This window comes from Grampus griseus (genome assembly GCF_964374135.1).
Source record: "Grampus griseus genome assembly, chromosome: 2".
Taxonomy (NCBI): Eukaryota; Metazoa; Chordata; class Mammalia; order Artiodactyla; family Delphinidae; genus Grampus; species Grampus griseus.
Genome location: NC_139018.1, coordinates 146,126,094 through 146,131,409, shown reverse-complemented (window position 1 = coordinate 146,131,409; position 5,316 = coordinate 146,126,094). Strand labels below are relative to the sequence as shown.

Sequence of the window (5,316 nt, the reverse complement as noted above, 5' to 3'; positions counted from 1 at the left end):
AATCACCCAATCAGGACATCAGACAGAAAGCCTAATGAAAAAAATTGAAAGCAATAAAAGAGACCTATGGGATAATATAAAGTGTGCCAATCTATGCATAATAGGGATCCCAGAAGGAGAAGATAGAGAAAAAGGGATTGAAAATGCATTTGAAGAAATTATGGCTGAAAATTTCCCTAACCTAAAGAAGGGAACAGATATCTAGGTACAGGAAGCACCCTAACAAGATGAACGCAAACAGACCTACACCAAGACATATTATAATAAAAATGGCAAAATTAAAGAGAGGATTCTCGAGGCAGCAAGACAAAGAGTTAATTGCAGGGGAACCCCCATAAGGCTATCAGCCTGATTTCTCTACAGAAACGCTGCAGGCAGGGAGGGAGTGGCAAGATATATTCACAATCAAAGTCCTGAAAGGGAAAAATCTGCAACCTAGGATACTCTACCCAGCAAGATTATCATTTCGAATAGGAGATAAAGAACTTCTCAGACAAGCAAAAACTAAAAGAATACAGCAATACTAAACCTATCCTAAAGGAAATATTGAAAGGCCTTCTCTAAACAGAAAAGTAGTAAGAATCTATAGGAAAGAGAAAATTACAATTGGAAAATAAATCACTTAAATAAGCCAGTACACACATTTAAAAAAACAAAAGAAAAATTTTCTATGAAAGTGATGATAACCACAAGGAACAGTAAAAGGATAAACACGAAGATGTAAAAGAGGACATCTAAATCACAAAATGTGGGGAAGGAGAGGAAGGAAATGTAGATTTTTTTCCCTAGAAAATGTTTGAACCTATATGACTCCAGTCTAAGGCAAGTAAATAAAAGAAGGGGTTAACACACGTGAAAAACAGGGTAACCAGAAATCAAAAATATACAGTAGAGTCACAAAACCCAAAAAGAAGAAAATATAATACAAAAGAAAACCATCAAAACACAAAAGGAAAAACAAAAGGACAAATAAAATATAAAATCAACAGGAAAACAGGGTTTAAAATGGCAATAAATACATGTCTGTCAATAATTACCTTATGTGTCAATGGACTAAATGCTCCAATCAAAAGACACAGAGTGGCAGATTGGATTAAAATACAAGAGCCTAAAACATGCCGACTACAAGAGGCCCACTTTAGGGCAAAGGGCACACATAGATTGAAAGTGAGGACACGGAAGAAGATATTTCATGCAGACGGAAATGACAAGAAAGTCAGGATCACAATATTTATATCAGACAAAATAGACTTTGAAACAAAGACTACAAAGAGAGATAAAAAAGGACACTATAAAATGATAAAAGGATCAATACAAGAAGAGAATATTACACTTGTCAACATATATGCACCCAATATAGGAGCACCCAAATATATAAAACAAATACTAACAGACACAGAGGGAGAAATCTTTCAATGTTGTGTGGAACAATGCTAAACCTATGCTAGGCTGGCTTAATCCACCTCTTCAATGGTGGGCCCAGAGGGGGCACCACCAAACGGAGGGGCTCCACCACCAGGGAAGCCCCTAGGCATTCCTCCTGGCATGCCTCCTGCGCTCTGGTATAGCTTGGTAATGATGGCACTGCAGACTTTTTCCAGCTCCTTCTGCTGATGTTCAAATTCTTCCTTCTCTGCAGTCTGGTTCTTACCAAGCCAGTTGATTATTTCATTACACTTATCAAGAGTCTTCTGTTTGTCCTCATCATTAATCTTGCCTTGAAGTTTCTCATCCTCAACAGTAGCTTTCATGTTGAAAGCACAGGATTCAAGAGAATTCTTCAAAGACACCTTATCCCGCTGCTTCTCATCTTCAGCTTTGTACTCCTCTGCTTCCTGAACCATATGTTCAATGTCTTCCTTGCTCAAACGGCCCTTGTCATTAGTGATGGTAATCTTGTTCTCTTTTCCTGTGCTCTTTTCCACAGCAGAGACATTGAGGATGCCATTGGCATCAATATCAAAAGTGACTTCTATCTGAGGAACTCCACGGGAGGCAGGAGGTATCCTGTGAGTTCAAACTTGCCAAGCAGGTTGTTATCCTTGGTCATGGCACGCTCACCTTCATAAACCTGAAAGAGTACACCGGTCTGGTTGTCTGAGTAGGTTGTGAAGGTCTGCGTCTGCTTGGTGGGAATGGTGGTGCTGTGCTTGATGAGGACAGTCACGACTCCACCAGCAGTTTCATTTCCAAGGGAAAGACGAGTGACATCCAACAGCAGGAAGTCTTGAACATTTCAGATTTGTCTCCAGATAGAATGGCTGCTTGGACAGCTGCACCATAAGCAACAGCCTCATCAGGGTTGATGCTCTTATTCAGTTCTTTCCCGTTGAAGAAGTCCTGTAGAAGTTTCTGAATCTTGGGGATGCGGGTTGAACCACCCACCAGGACAATATCATGGATCTGAGACTTGTCTAGCTTGGCATCCAAAAGGGCTTTCTCCACAGGGTCCAGTGTGCCACGGAACAGGTCAGCATTCAGTTCTTCAAATCAGGCATGGGTAATTGAGGTATAGAAGTCAATTCCTTCATAGAGGGAATCAATCTCACTACTGGCCTGGGTGCTGGAAGAGAGAGTGCGCTTAGCACGCTCACAAGCAGTACGAAGGTGACAGACAGCCCTCTTGTTCTCACTGATGTCCTTCTTGTGTTTGAGCTTGAATTCTGCAATAAAATGGTTGACCATCCGGTTGTCAAAGTCTTCTCCACCTAAGTGGGTATCTCCAGCTGTAGATTTGACCTCAAAGATTCCATCCTCAATAGTGAGGATTGACACATCAAAAGTGCCACCACCTAAATCAAAGATCAGCACATTTCTTTCTGCTCCAACCTTTTTGTCTAAGCCATAGGCAATAGCAGCAGCAGTTGGCTCGTTGATGATTCGAAGTACATTGAGCCCAGCAATAGTTCCAGCATCTTTGGTAGCCTGACGCTAAGAATCATTAAAGTAAGTGGGTACTGTGACAACAGCATTGGTAACAGTCTTCCCAAGGTAAGCTTCTGCTATTTCCTTCACCTTTGTCAAAACCATGGATGACACCTCCTCTGGATAAAACCTTTTTGTCTCTCCCTTGTATTCTACTTGAACCTTAGGCCTGCCTGCATCATTCACCATCATGAAAGGCCAATGCTTCATATCAGACTGGAAAACAGCATCATCAAATCTTCGTCCAATGAGGCGGTTGGCATCAACAACTGTGTTGGTGTGATTCATTGCAACTTGGTTCTTTGCAGCATCACCAGTCAATCGTTTGATATCAGTAAAGGTGACATAGCTTGGGGTAGTTTGGTTCCCCTGATCATTGGCAATTATTTCCACCTTTCCATGCTGGAAGACACCCACACAAGAATAGGTGGTGCCAAGATCAATGCCAACTGCAGGTCTCTTAGACATGGTTGCTGGAGTGCAGGCCCAGGTCCACTGGAGGAGAAAACAGCAACCTACAGAGCTGCTGCCGCGTTCAACGAGATAGTAGTAGGAGACTTTAAATACCCCACTCTCATCAACAGACAGATCTTCCAGCCAGAAAATTAATAGGGCAACAGAGATCCTAAATGATGTAATAGAACAGTTAGACTTAATTGATATTTTCAGGACTTTACATCCAAAAAAGGCAGAATACGCATTCTTCTCAGGTGTACATGGAACTTGCTCAAGGATTGACCACATACTAGGGCACAAAACAAGCCTCAAGAAATTTAAGACTATAGAAGTTATCTCAAGCATCTTTTCTGATCACAACAGTATGAAATGAGAGATCAACCACAGAAGAAGAAACGAGAAAAAAAATTACATGGAAACTAAACAACATGCTACTAAAAAACCAATGGGTCAACAATGAAATAAAAGAAGAAATTTAAAAATACCTTGAGACAAATGACAATGAAAACACAACTATACAAAATCTGTGGGATGTAACAAAAGCCGTTCTTAGACGAAAGTTCATAGCAACACATGTCTTCTTTAAGAAACAAGAAAAATCTCAAACAACCTAATCCATCACCTAAAAGAATTAGAAAGAAGAACAAATAAAACCTAAAGTCAGCAGAAGGAAGGAGATAATAAAGATCAGTGAGGAAATAAAATGTAGATTTAGAAAACAATAAAAAAATAAAACCCCAAAAATACACGTGAAGAGCTGGTTCTTTGAAATGGTAAACAAAATTGAAATACCTCTGGGCAGGCTCACCAAGAAAGAAAGAGAGAAGATCCAAATAAACAAAATAAGAAATGAAAGAGGACAAATCACAACTGATACCACAGAAATACAAAAAAACAAAAACCCCATAAAAATGCTATTAACAATTATATGCCAACAAGTTCGACAACCTAGAAGAAATGGACAACTTTCTAGAAACATACAGTCCAACAAAACTGAATCAAAAAGAAATAGATAGCTTGAACAGACCAATCCACTAGAAGTGAAATCGAATCTGTTATTAAAAAAACCTCCCTATATAAACAAATTCAGGGCCAGATGGTTTCACAAGTGAATTCTACCAAACATACAAGGAATAACTTGTAGTGATCCTACTCCAACTCTTCCAGAAGACTGAAGAGGAAGGAAACACTCTCAAAGACATTCTATGAAGGCACCATCACCCTGATACCAAAACAAAAGACACTACTGAGGAAGAAAATTACAGGCCAATATCTTTGATGAATATAGAGGCAAAAATTCTCAACAAAAAATTAGCAAACCGAATCCAACAACACATAAAAAAGATCATACACCATGACCAAGCTGGATTCATACCAGAGTCACAAGGATATTTCAACATATGCAAATCAATCAATGTGATACATGACATCAACAAAAGAAAAGACAAAAACACATGATCATCTCAATAGATGCAGAAAAATATTCAATAAAATTCAACATCCATTCATGACAAAAATCCTTACAAGAGTCGGTATACAGGGAACATATTGCAACATAATAAAAGCTATTTATGATAAACCCACTACCACTATAATAATACTGAAAAACTGAAAGCCTTCCCACTAAAATCTGGAAAAAGACAAGGATGTCTACTCTCACCAGTTCCCTTCAACATAGTACTGGAAGTCCTAGCTGCAGCAATCAGACAAGAAAATGAAATAAAAGCTATTCAAATTGGTAGGAAAGAGGTAAAATTGTCACATACACAGATGACATGATACTACTTATAGAAAACCCTAAAGGCTCTACACAAAAAACAACTAGAACTGATTGACGAATTCAGCAAGGTAGCAGGATACAAGATTAACACACAGAAATTAGTTGCATTTCTTTACACTAACAATGCAGTATCACAAAGGGAATACAAACAAACA

General features: G+C 39.0%; 1 pseudogene across 1 annotated transcript; it reads right to left on the bottom strand.

Moving 5' to 3' along the window:
- Window positions 1-1,454: 1,454 nt before the first annotated feature.
- On the bottom strand, window positions 1,455-3,431 carry LOC309819138 (heat shock cognate 71 kDa protein-like; annotated as a pseudogene). The gene has a single exon. The product of its transcript is annotated as a heat shock cognate 71 kDa protein-like (transcript).
- Window positions 3,432-5,316: the final 1,885 nt, after the last annotated feature.